This window comes from Mustela lutreola, chromosome 18, assembly GCF_030435805.1.
Source record: "Mustela lutreola isolate mMusLut2 chromosome 18, mMusLut2.pri, whole genome shotgun sequence".
Classification (NCBI taxonomy): Eukaryota; Metazoa; Chordata; class Mammalia; order Carnivora; family Mustelidae; genus Mustela; species Mustela lutreola.
This window is the reverse complement of record NC_081307.1, coordinates 23,986,627-24,000,800: the sequence shown is the minus strand read 5'-3', so window position 1 is coordinate 24,000,800 and position 14,174 is coordinate 23,986,627. Positions and strand designations below refer to the sequence as shown.

The following is a 14,174-nucleotide window of genomic DNA, read 5'->3' as shown; positions in this document are numbered from 1 at the left end:
AGACTAATTTTAGTGAAATGGAAAATACTGTAGCAGAAATTACCCAGAATGTAGCACAGAAAGAAATGAGGTGGAAAAAATTTAAAAGTCATTAAGAACCTTATAATATAGAATGAGTTGTAGAATCATAAAACCACAGTTGGAATTTTGGAGAAACGTAATAAAGAAAATGGAGAAGAGGTAATATTTAAATTGAAAATGGCTCCTAATTTTCTGTTACTGTTGACAGATCGCCATACTCATACTAAAAAGATGAATATATGTGTATATACAGTGGGATATTACTCAGCCATAAAAAAGAATGAGATCTTTCCATTTGCAACAACACGAATGAACCTAGAGGATATTATGCAAAGTGAAGTAAGTCAGTCAGAAAAAGACAAATGCCATATGATCTCACATATGTGGAATTTAAGAAACAAAACAAAGCAAAGAAATAAAAGAGAAACAAACCAAAAACAGTGTCTTCAATACAGAGAACAAACCGGTCATCGCTAGAGATGAAGGGAGGGGGTGACTAGATAAAAGGGATCAAGAGTGCCCTTATCTTGATGAGTCATGTACACAGTTGTTGAATCATCATATTGTACACCTGAAACAAATATAAACCGGATGTAAATTATACTCCAATTTTTAAAAAGTTAAAAAACATTGAAAAAGAAAGACATTTTCAAAGAAAGTTACGTTTTAAAAAATTTACAACTGTACCCCTCATAACCAAACTGCAGAAGGGAAGCAATGAGATCGTCTTAGAGTAGCCAGAAGGAAAAGATGGTCAAAGAAGAGTTCTCCAACAGCTATACTGCCAGCTGACTTCTTATCAGAAGTAATCAGAAGTAAAATCAGAAGTTGATTTTTCAATATGCCGAGAAAAAGTGAACTCAAAAAACTAAAGTTTTGTATCTATACCCTATCACTCAAATATGGGGCTGAAATAAAGATATTTTAAGACAAATCAACACTAATAGAGTTTCCAAGAAATAGACCTTTCCAACAAGTTATAAATAGGCATTTCGTATAGAAAGAAACTAATCCTCAACCCAAGGTCTGGGATGAAACAAAAAAATGGTAGAGAAATTAGTAAAATTGTCTGTAAACTTATAATGTGAAAAACAATAATAATAATATGCCCTTTCAGAGTTAAAAAAAGACAATTAAAATACAACAATGGTATAGAAGTAAGGAGGAGGTGATTGGAGTTGAAGTGTTCATAGACTGGATAGTTTGCGAAAATGGTAAAGATGCTGATTTTAGACTTTAAGTACTTTCACTTAAAAATTTCCCAAGGTAACCATTAAAGGAAGACAATGCACATATTTAATTCTACTTCTAGGAATTTACAAGAATACCAACATATTGGAAACATTATAAATGGTTATCAATAAAGAATTGGTTAAAACAATTATGGATAGTAAAATACTATGAATTCAGTTCAGATAATCGGGCGCTATGCAGCCATTTTAAAAATGCAGTAGCTATGTATGTATTTCTTTGAACTAATCTCCAAGGTAAAATAAAAAATGGTGTGTGTCATATATACTATTTATTGTTTTTTTTTAAAAGAAGGGACTGAAAATATGTGCATACATTATGCTTTTATTTTTATAGGGTAGCTCTGAAAGAGACACGAAATTCACAACAGTTAATTGACTCAGGGTTAGCTTTAAAATTTTCTAGTGCATATACATTCAAAAGCAAGATTTCTTTTAAAGACTTATCAAAGCAGGAGAAAAGCTTTATACAAAACCAAATACCCAGAGAAAAATACATGCACAGGGGATTGCAAACACACACACACACACACAGGACCTGAGGCAAGATGTACGTCTTTAAACTGTGTACCTCACCTTTGTGGGAGCAAAACATCTAAAATAGCCCTCTGACTTTCCCTTTTCTCTATATAATAGCAGAGCTCTAATCCTTGCATTTGCTACAGAGTGTAGTATGAGCATTTCTTTGTTTCCTCTTACATCCTGTTTGATTGTACACTTCTTGAAGACCTGACCCAAGTATATTATTTCCTTTGTAGTTCTTTTTTTTTTTTTTAAGATTTTATTTATTTATTTGACACAGAGAGAGAGCGAGAGCGAGGGAGAGATCACAAGTAGGCAAAGAGGCAGGCAGAGAGAGAGAGAGGGGGAAGCAGGCTCCCCGCTGAGCAGAGAGCCCGATGTGGGGCTGGATCCCAGGACTCTGAGATCATGACCTGAGCCAAAGGCAGAGGCTTAACCCCCTGAGCCACCCAGGTGCCCCTCCTTTGTAGTTCTTAAAATATTTTTAGTATAAGCTTTGTATATAGTAGGTGCTTAATAAATCAATATGTGAGATACTATGTATTGTATTTTATGGGTTTGAAGTTTTTATGCTACCCAATTGACCTAATCATGTGAATGAGTTTTTATAACATAAGAAACTCATTGGAAAGTTAGATGAATTTTGGATGGTTTTAAAATGTGGAAGTCCACTAGTTTCTTTCACCATCTAGATTTCTTGCTAAATTTAACACAGTAGGGAAGACTTACTTCAGGCATCTAGGAAAGCAAAAACCACAATACAAAATAGTCTTGCAAGCAGCCATATTAACACGTTCTTAATGTCTTCATTCTGTGTGACCTGAAAACCAGCATGTGGGATGCATTCCATTATCACATTTGTACATGGCACCTTCTGAAACTCTTGTCTGAAATGAGGACCTCTAGTCTATGGTCATACCACCCTGAACACGCCAGATCTCGTCTGAAATGAGGAACTCTTGAACCGAAAGCCAGATTTGAGGCCTGGAGGGGGCAGTTATAGTCCTGGGTGTGCAATGGAGAATAAAGCATTAATCTCAGCTACTCAAGCTAACAACACTCATTCAGGAACCCCTGAGTTGTACAGATCTGTTGCTAGAGGTACAGAGTGGTGTCCTTGCAGTAGACGAAGGAAGTAGCTTTCTCTGTCCTGAAGTAGGGTTTGGTTTGGGTTTTGGTTTTGGTCACGGAAGAGCTTCTTCAAATGAAAGCATGGAGGAGATTCCAGTGTATAAAATAGATGAATTCAAAATGGGGGTGGGGACATCCCAGAACCCCAACTTCCAAATCCTAGATCTATGGAACCCGAGTCAGTGGTGTTCCTCAAGCTCTTTTCAGTGTGTGTGAGAATCAGCTGGGAGTGGATAGAATAGGGGCTGATCAGAACATCTGGGTGGGTCTGAGACTCTAAATCTTAACAAGCACCCCGGGGGTGTGGGGGCTGTGCCTGCCCTTCCTCCTCACAGTCATGCCTCACAGCGACAACGCTCAGCAGAGCCCAGTGTGAAAATTAGCCTGCAAGAGGATCCAAAATGAGTCTTACTCTCTGACTCACTCATGAAGCAATGGCAGTGAGAGATTCTCCAGCACTTCAGTTGATTTCCCCATAATTTCCTGAGCCCCCCCCACCTGACTCAGCAACTACATTTTATCAGCCTGCTAAAAGGAAGTGTAAGAACGTGTTTAATTTCAGGCAGCCATAGAGCTCTAAAAAAGACTAACATTCCACCGAATACCCATTTCCCAAATTATCTCAAGAGAAGGAAGACAAGTAATGTCTTGATCCTATGGAACTGTTTAGGACAGCAGCTGAAACCCTAAAAATAGCTAATCCTGTTCCGAGCCCCATCAGGGAATTCCTTCCCAACATTTGACATCAATGGATCGCCATGAATGCACAGCTGCCTGGCGACACAAATGTGCCACACAGTGCTGAGACAAAGGGTCTTAGATTCTAGAAACAGCGGTCGGTGGAGACCCTGCACCAGACTGACTACTTTCTTGTCTATGAAAATGGACATTGGCAAAACCTGTATGTCCAAAACAGGGGACTTGGGAGGGGCAGGAAGTACATTTCGGTTTCCATTTTGGAGATAGTAAAGCATCACCCCTGATGCCTGCCCTGCCTCTCTGCTTAGACAGTAGATGAACTCTAGAGCGGGAGCCAGCATATGTGTGTGTGTGTGTGTGTGTGTGTGTGTGTGTGTGTGTGTGTGTAATCTAGATTCTATCACAGTGTTTTTTGGCTTTTTAAAAATTTTTTTTAAATGGTGCTTGGTAATTCCAAGTGATTCTGCCTGGGCAGGAAAAAGCCTGGGGGTGCTAGTTTAGATTTGCAAGACCCATTTTCCTTCAGAAGAAATCACGAGCATGCTTACATATGTCAACAGAAGTTGCAGGATCTCATTTTACGAATATAACACCTGGGACTAAGTTTGGCCCCAAACACCACCACCACCACCACCACCACCACCACCACCAACAACAACAACAACAAAAACCACCCCAACTATGGCGAATTACAACTGGTATTTCTCTAAGACTTGAACTTCTCAGAGAGCCTGAGCATCCATGTAAAGAGATACTGTATGACTTGCTCTTTTCTCATAAGGATTGTGAAAAATTTATTCTGAAGTCTACAAAGCCCTTCAGTTCTTAGTGAAAGCATCTGGGTAAAAAAGATGATTATTAAGTATTCATCTAATTTTTAAGCGAGATTACTAGAACTTCTAAAACTAAAATGAGGAGCGCAGTGGGTTAAAGCCTCTTCCTTCAGCTCAGGTCATGGTCTCAGGGTTCTGGGACCTAGTCCCGCATCGGGCTCTCTGCTCAGCGGGGAGCCTGCTTCCCTTCCTCTCTCTCTGCCTGCCTCTCTGCCTACTTGTGATCTCTGTCTGTCGAATAAATAAATAAAATCTTTTAAAAAAATTAAAATGGGGGGAGCCTGGGTGGCTCAGTTGGTTAAGCATCTGACTTCCACTCAGATCCTGATCTCAGGGTCCGGGGATCGATCCCAAGTCCCGGAGTCCGGGTCTGCACTCAGCAGGGAGTCTGCTTCTCCCTCTCCTTTTCCCTTTGCCCCTGCCCCTTGCTCTTTCTCTTTCTCTAGCTCTCAAATAGGTAAATACATATTTTCTTAAAAAGTATTAAAATGAGCATTAACCTTCAAAACGATTGCTCCAGAACACTGGAGCTGTATTTCAATGAAGCTGCCATTTCTCAAAATATTTCTTGACTTCTATTTTGTGAATTGCCTTTAAAGTCAAAATAGGAGCCACATAAACACAGTCCTAATACAGTATCTTTTAACTATTCTAAATATATACATCTTTCGAAATGTGAAAAAAAGACCATCAACTATTCTGTATCCTAAGGCCCATATCATGGACCTATCACCCAAGAAAGTTTAAACTTAAAGTTGAAATTTATTTTTTGTTGTTTATTGAATGAAATCGGGATTTTTTTTCCCTATTTCCCATCTGTGAATGCATTTTCAAAATACATCACCAAAGTGCCATCCCCAGAATTTTTTGATAGATTTTATTTTTTAAAAAGATTTTTATTTATTTATTTGACAGAGATATCACAAGTAGGCAGAGAGAGAGGGGAAGCAGGCTCCCTGCTGAGCAGAGAGCCCGATGTGGGACTCGACCCCAGGACCCTGAGATCATGACCTGAGCCCAAGGCAGAAGCTTAAGCCACTGACCCACCCAGGTGCCCCATCATCCTCAGAATTTTTATTTCCCACTGAGAATCACTGCTATATTTTAGTAAAAGCTTATTTCTAATCAAAACTCAGCTTCATGATTCCCGTTACTCAACAGCTTGCCTCTGAATGAGACCTTTTTCAAAAATCAAATCCATTTTGAATGGAGAGAGCTTGCCACCCCAGACTTTGAGGGCAGTTTCCGATGGATTCTTACACACTTTTCACACTGATACTCAGAAAAGGACCGTATCTGTTCGTGTGCTCAAAATCTAATATGTTAAGAAATTAATTAATAGTTATTATTGATTGGTTATAGTTTTTAAGCATAGAGATTGTTTTATGTTACAGGTTATTATAGATGACAAGCTGCATTGTAGAGAGCCAGGCTGATCACTGGTTTATTTGACATACAGAATATTAATCGAGAACCTTGAAAACCTGGCATTGAGAGAGACATCGGTGTATGTAGAACATGATTCCATAAGCAAGAGCTAACTGTTGTTATAGAAGCAAGTGTGTGTGTATATGTTTTGAGCAGTGAGAAGGGGATGAGTCGGGCAAAAAGATAGATTCAAACTTACCTTGAAGACATTTTTGAAGCTGACCACTTCCCAATAAACAACGAGAAGAATGTGATCGAAGAGAGAAGTTTGTAAACTACTTCGGCCATGAGTACGGCTTGGATATTTGTTCTTATTTATTAAAGTCCATGCCCTGTCAAAGTGGTGTTTAAAATATTTGAAGTTTGAAAGGCATGGGTCATGACGGGATACAACTTTTTAGTGAAAGGAAAATCATTTGCGATATTCACTTATGGAGGAGGAACCTACCACAGCCATCTTTACCTAAGAGAACTGGATCGGGGTGTGATGACACCCATGATGCTGGTGGTGGTTGCATCATGGTTCAATTTTTGTTAGTGGGAGTGATCCTTTATCTCTTTCTCATACCTTTCTTCCAAATGGGCCCACTGAAGCTAACAATGTGATCTCTGGAAGCTTCCTGTTACCTCAGAAGCAAATACACAGATCATGAGTTGCTTATATTTTGAGAGGGTAGAAGAAAATGAGCCAAAATGAGAGACCACGTAGCTTGTGAGAAGTAATACTGTTAGTCCATAGGGAAGCTGGGAAGCAGGTCTTGACTTCCAGATACAGCACTCTAGTCAGATAAACTCAATGTGATGTTCAGCGGTGACTTTAGGCTGTTTTTGCTCTGGTAAAGGACACAAAAATGTTCATTCTGCGGAGCTACTGTGCGGGTTTTTCAAAAATATGTGTTTTATCAACACTAGCATTAATATGAATACTCCAGTAGTTAAACAGAGAAAACAGGAGACAAAACCTGTCCTACACCTGTCCAACACCTATTTGGTTCAAATTCCAGCTCTCCCACTCTCATGTAGTGTGGGCAGTTGAATGAGTTAACCACTCTGGGCCTCTATAAGCCATTTTTACTCATAACACATATGACACTAAATGTGGATTTTCCACACCAAGCAATTCCGCAACTTTCCAGACACCAAGTGAGTGTCCTACAATGCAATTCAATTCTGACCCTAGCTACCCAGACATTGTGTCAAACCCCACAGATTAAGGGTTCAGGCCCACAAATCTTCCCTTTGTTTTAGATACAAGCACAGGTCGTGGTGGTCTCCCAAACTTCCAAGTGATTGGCTACAAAGTGGGGATTTCCTCCACCCCCTCCTTGGGTTCTGTAATTTGCTAGAGTGGCTCAGAGAACTTAGGAAGGCACGTTACCTGCCATGAGTGGTTTGTGATAGAGACAACAAGTCAGGAATAGCCAAACTGAAGAGAGGCAGTGGGCAAGACATATGGGTAAGAGGCCTGGAGTTTCCACGCCCTTTTCGAATTCACTTCCCACCCAGCACCTTGAGGTATTTGCCAACCAGGAGGCTCTCTGGCCATCCCCCAGCCCCCAAACATGTTTCAGGATCCTTTTTTTTTTTTTTTTTTTTTAAGATTTTATTTATTTATTTATTTAAGACAGAGAGAAGAGAGCATGAACAGGGCAGAGAGGCAGAAGCAGGCTCCCTGCTGAGCAAGGAGCCCAAAGTGGAGTTTGATCCCAGGACCCTGGGGTCATGACCTGAGCCAAAGGCAGCCACTTAACTGACTGAGCCACCCAGTCACCTTCTAGTTTCAGGATCTTTATGGAGGTTTCCTTACATAGGCATGATTGATTAAGGCATAGCCCCTGGTGATTACCTCCATCTCCAGCCTCTCCCTCGCTCCCCCTGAAGTCAGGGAGTATGGGTGAAAGTTCCAAGTTTCTGACCATGTCTTGGTCTTTTTGGTGATCTTCCCCCATCCTGGAGCTATCTGGGGGTCCCCAACCACCAGTCATCTCATGGGCATGCAAAACACATTCCTGTCCCTCCAGAGATCCCAACAGCTTAAAACTCTCTTGTGTCAGGACAGGAGTCAGGGACTAAGACCAAATGTTGTAACAAAAGATGCCCTTATCACCCGTCTCGCTCAGGAAATCACAAGAGTTTTAGAGTTCGGTGCCAGGAACTGAGGACAAAGACCAAATATGTATTTCTCGGTATATCACAGCCTCAGTTTCTCCAGCTGTGAATAAGATTATGATTAATACCTCACCTAGTAGTTAAGAGGATTCAACCTGTCACTTGTTAGCAAACACGTGCGATGGACAGAGTTCCCCTTCGGTGACAATTATCCTATTTTTCCCTGTTCAGCAAAGACACAGTAACCACTCCTTTTGTGTCCATCTCTGAGCTGGGTACTCTGAGGGACACGGAAAAAGAAACAGAGAGGTTTCAGGCCACCAAACACCCCAATAGAGCTGCACAGGCCCCTTAAGGGGATAATTTTTTGCCACGGTAGGAACTTAGTTGGTGGAGTGGCTGGACATTTATTGTGAAAGTGTGTCAAGTAGCAGAGTGTCTCGAATGTCAATGATTAGCTTACTTCCACTCCGAGTTTAGAGACCCACTTCATGTATTTGTTTAGAGATCAAGGCCTGTGATACCAAAAAAGGAAATGGAACATAGTTCTCCTTGGGTAGCTAAATCCAGAGTGCTGGGCAGAGCTAACATCTGCCTAGTCTTTCTAAATGAGTTGTTGTGCATATCTTAGGTTAAATAAAATAAAGCAAAATAAAAAAAGAAAGAAACCTCTCACAGTACACCGGCAGAAACGTATTATTCAAATGAGATCAAATATTTGTATGAGCAGTACGGTGTTCTATAAATGTTTGGCAAGCTTCCACCTACACATTTTATTACCTTTGTTATTGTAGCGTGAGTTATCTTCGAAGGTTTTGAGGTTGTAAGAACATAAGTCCTCCAGCTGCATGAGGGATGTTTAAGAGAGAACAATGACTGTGCGTGCCCGTGAACACACATTGCGAGGCGCTCTGCGGAGAAAGGGGATGCGTGGTTCCTACAGGCTGCCGTCATCTTCAAATATTTAAAATATTGTTCTATTTTTAAATGCTTTTTTTTTTTTTTTCAAATTAAGTCTGGAAATTGTTTCTGATGAGAAATAGCATACCGTCCGTGGCAGAAATTTTGCAGAAAAGTGTTGGGAAGCTGATAAAAATGAAGTGTGACCTCTGTGTCCCTGGCATCCCAAACTATGACTTGAACCGAAGACAGGTTACTATCTTTGCACTCCCAAGATGTTAATGCATGAACCCCTCCAGTTTTAGTTACTTGAATGCAGTCCCCACTCCCCAACACCCACATACATTCCTGTCCCATGCCTATCAGCTGGTGTGAAGCTTTTCAAGGTGCCAAAATGTATGTTCTCAGGAGCAAGTTTTTGGTTTTGTTTATTTCCTGTTCCTTGGCCTGCAGTCTTTACTGCTGCTGCCCCTTGTAAGAGTGCAGCCCTGAAAGAGTCTGACACTGGTCCCCAGGTAGCCAGTTAGCCCACTGCCTGCCTGTGTGTCCTGCCACGGAGGAAGCCCCTGTGATCCAGAAGGCCATGCTGGCAGAGCAGGCGAAGGCTATGGGGACATGTCAGCCTTCGTGAAGGGTGCCATGGAAAAGGGAAGGAGCTACCCTGTGAAGACTGAAACCTTCTCTCAGTGGCTTGCGAGGATGTGGTGGGAGGCCAGAGCGCTGCCTGGAGGGGCCTGTCATGCCCAGCAGAAAAGCAATGAGGAGGGCTAGGAAGGGAAGGGTCCGGGGACTGGGAGAAGGTGTGTGACGGTGCGGTGGGCCTGCTGGACACCACCTCATCGAAGGTACCGGTGACGCTAAAAGCTGGGTCTTCCACCAGAAACTGAAGGGGGACTACACCACTACCTGGCTGAGGTAGGACCGAAAGCATATCATCGACCCTGCCCTGTCAGTCTGCCAGGAGGCCATAGACCTCAGCAAGGAAATGGCTGCCTGGCAATCCCACTGGCCTGGACCTGGTCTCAAGGAACTTTATGGTCTTCTCCTATGAGATCCCCAACAGCCCAGAGCAGGCTATCTCACTGGCCAAGACCACCTCGGACGAGGCCATGGCTGACCTGCACACCCTCACCAAGGACTCCTACAAAGACAGCACCTTCATCACGCAGGGACTGCAAGACAACCTGGTGCTGGGGACGGCTGACAACACCAGGGGAGAAGGGGTGAGGCTCCTGAGGAGCCCCAGAACTGAGCCACTCCTGCCCCTTGCTCTGCCCCCACTCTCCACAGAGAGGATTAGTATGGGGTTGGAGACCTCACCACTGCTCTCTGTACCCTGTTCCTGAGAACACTCGCCTCTGAACCAGGTCACTGCTCACCCCCTTGACCCTCTTCTGTCCCTATTGCCTCTTGATCTGAGGAACTGAGAAGAGTCCCACCCTTGTGGCTGAGAACTGGGCTATGAGTGTAGCAGAAGCTAGAGATGAGTGTGTGTGTGTGTGTGTGTGTGCGCACGCGTGCACAAGACCAAGAATGAGAGGAAAAGCATGACTGCTGTGTGTGACCATGTTTCTTCCGAATAAAGTTCCCCACCACCCCCCCAAAATCGAGTATAGCTCTTCTAGGCCAGTCATCTCTGTCATCCTAAGCAAGATCTCTTTCTGCAGCTGCAGGAAGGCAATGGTTGTCTTTATGGTGCACCTACACACCACACGTGGTATGCTGGAGACCAGAAGACTGGGTCACAAGCTAAGGGAAATTCACAACTGCTTCTAGAACTGTATACTGTTGGCATTTTAGGCTCAGACCCAACCTCTGAACCCTGGCTTAGGTTCCAGAAGCCTCCCCATATCTCAGAGCCCAAGCCCAACTCAGTTCCCAGAAAGAAAAGAAGAACCTTATCTTGCCAGTTGAAAACCCACCCTCCCTCTCTGCTAGAATGAGTGATTGTTGTTTCTTCCCTTTGGGGGAAATCCCACCCTTCTAAACAGGCATCTCCCACCCCTCAGAGCAGGGGCACCGCAATCACTGGAGCCCTGGGAGCTCTCCCAGTGGCTGCCACAGGTCACCTCAAATCATGGCTCTTATGGGCGATGACGTAGACCAGGCTTCAGGATCCCAGCTCAGCCATCCCTTGTCTTACTCCATCCTTCCAGCCCGAAGTGGACAGAATTTCAGGTAAGCTTGTTTTTAACTGACAAAGGTGGTTCTCGCTCCTAATTTTTTAAAAGCAAATGTGTGGACAACAAAGTCAACATACCTCCCGTGAATGACAGTAATATTTGGGAAAGTTTGGGGAGAAGCCATTGTCTGTCTTCATAATAGAATTCTGCTGTCACGGAACTCCTCAGCATTTTTTTTTTTAAGATTTTATTTATTTATTTGACAGACAGAGATCACAAATAGGCAGAGAGACAGGCGGGGGAGGGGGGAAGCAGGCTCCCTGCTGAGCAGAGAGCCCAATGCGGGGGCTTGATCCCAGGACCCCGGGATCATGACCTGAGCTGAAGGCAGAGGCTTTAACCCACTGAGCCACTCCGGTGCCCCACTCCTCAGCATTTTTAAGCAGCTGGTAGCATCTCAAGCCCAAGGATTGGCGCCTGGACTCCTTCCTTCTCCGGGTTCCAGTTCCCCTTTGTATGGAGGCAGTCCTTTGGTCTGTGACAACTGCCCTGAAAGATCCTGCCAACAGTCCTCCTGCCACGGGGAGTCTCCACCCCCCAGAGAGTGCTGTATTCCTCGGCATGGCAGAGGTTTGCACATCAGATGATATGGCCCAGGATCTTGGTAGGTAAATATTACGATTGTCATCTTTCCTACTTTTTCACTCAGTCCTAGGACTCCAGGGCATTGCTCCTACCAAGTCCTCAACCTGTTGTGGCAATGTTAGAGATAAGCCTTCCCGACTGGGGACAAACCCGGAGGTGGAGGGTCACCCTAGGAGTTCGGCAAGATGACCTTGGAAAGCTTCACAAAACACTGAAGTTCTGAAGAAAGCTAATCCATTGGTGAATCTGCTAATGCCTGCATGTCCTCTTCCTCTGCCCCAAAGATAAGAGCCACAGACAATGATGGCCTTTCCTTCCATTATTGGCATAATTGTACACTCTCAATTTCATTAGCTGTTTAGATAATAAGGCGGGTGCAACGAATAAAGCCCATAAAACAACAATAGAGTAGATCACTTGCAAGTGTAGAGCAACTTAATTGTTGTTTTCAGCACACCCAGAATGACAAAGGGGATTGTCTCTGAAGTCTGATGGCATTTGTGTTAGACAAAAGCTAGTGGTTGATTTCGGTAGTTATTATTCTTCCCTGCAGTTTAAATCACTTTCTTACTGGAAGCAAAGGAGCAGTAAGGAAACAAAACAAAACAAAACAAATTCTAACCTTATGTAAATGCAGTTCTCCAAATAGATTATTTTTGCAGATTCTGGAGCCACTGAGGGAGATAGGGTTCCACAATTCTAAAGAATCCTAGAGTTTTAGAGATGTGGCCATAAAGAGCACCATCTAGTTTCGTTAGTCTGTGCTTCCTTTTACAGGGTGCTCCAAGGACACTACGAGATGGAGCCCCTCCCCCGCCGGAGAGACACCCTTATAAGGCCTGACATAAGGGAGGCACTTGGAAAATATCTGTTGTGTTAATAAATCTCTGTGGTTTGTCAGTTTCATTGGTTGTTAAATAACTTAAAACTTTATTTTATTTTATTAGGTTTTTTTTTTTTTTTTAAGTAGGTTCCACACTCACTATGAAGCCCAATAAGGGGCTTGAACTCACAACCCTTAGATCAAGACCTGAGCTGAGATTAAGAGTCGGCTCTTAAACCGATCGAGCCACCCAAACACCCCATACATTATTTTAATATTAAAATAAATCTGTGTTAAGCATGAACCTGAATGTATGCAGATTTAAAAAAAAAAATTATCTGGGAGATCAGGGATCCCAGGGATGAGATGCAGAATGGAAACACAAAAAATGACTTCACGGAGGGCATGTGTGCTCGCGGTGGGGTGGGGAGGATGGGGGGTGGTTCTGACCTTAGGAACTTCTGGAATGAGGAGAGTCTATACTAAAGGCAAAACAAACTGTACATAAGCTTCGCACCCTGTCAATCAAGTTGCTTTCCATAGGGGTGCAGATTAACAATAGTTACTGGTACACATGTACACCAAGAATGAACAAATCAATAGAAGGACAACCAGTGATAGGAATCAGTTTTCTCATTCTTGATAAGCAAAGGGAGAAGGCTAGAATGATCTGTGTGTTAATGGATTCACACTGGAAACCCTGTACGAGCTTACATTTAGCTGAATATGGGTATAGATACACCTGTATGTACTTCAGATACATATAGATGTGCAAATATTTATTAATGTGTATATAGGAGTTAGTATACACATATCTATTTCCTTCCTCTGACAGCTGAGAGGACCCAGAAGCCAGCACACCTAGAATCTTGGTCTCTTAGAGTAGTCTCCAGTGAAAGGAACCAGGCAGAACTCCTTGGAGAAATGGCCGCTTCTAGGAGCAGGGCAGGAAACACACACACGATGAGCCCAGAATATCTTCGAGTGCCAGAAAGTTATAAAATGCTGGAGGAAAAAGAAATCCCAAAACCAAACCCCATATGATAGGGGTACGTCAAAGGGACACAGGAACCAACGGAAAGACCTCCTAATGAGAGCCAAAATGGGAACAATTTGAGTACCAAAATAAAGTAGAATTGGATTATTATCTAAAGGAAAAAAAATAGATACCCATAAGCCTATTGCTACTATAAATAAATGAAATAAATGACTGAATAAATAAATTGCAAGAAGGAGACAAATCTCAGTAATTCCAAGTAATTTCTGTACTCTGCTTTCCAGGAGGTGAAGTTTGACTGCCCACTTCTTAATGACGGGCTGTGCTTAGTAACTTCCTAACTTCCTTGAAGGGAGGAGAGTATGCAAAGGAGGGGAGAGGAGTAACTTTGGAGTGGAGAAAGCTGATAAACACTACCTCGGCTAGGAGATCAAGGTCAACAGCAGCCGTGATGTCATATTGGTTAGTATGTTCTCTGGATATGATGTGATGGGCGGTGCCCTTTACCTGTGATCTTGTGCTGAAGACCCATAAACCCTGTCTAACCCTGAGGAAAATGTCAGACGGACCCCAAATGAGGGAAGGTCTGAGTCAAAATCATCCAAAGAAGATCTGAGGAACCGTTACCAGCCAATGGGAGCCCAAGAAAATCAGACAATGGAATGTCATCTGGGATCCTGAACAGATCCTGGG

At 43.0% G+C, this 14,174-nt stretch overlaps 1 pseudogene; it reads left to right on the top strand.

Moving 5' to 3' along the window:
* The first annotated feature begins 1,232 nt into the window (after positions 1-1,232).
* LOC131820683 (14-3-3 protein sigma-like) lies at positions 1,233-10,145 on the top strand (annotated as a pseudogene).
* Positions 10,146-14,174: the final 4,029 nt, after the last annotated feature.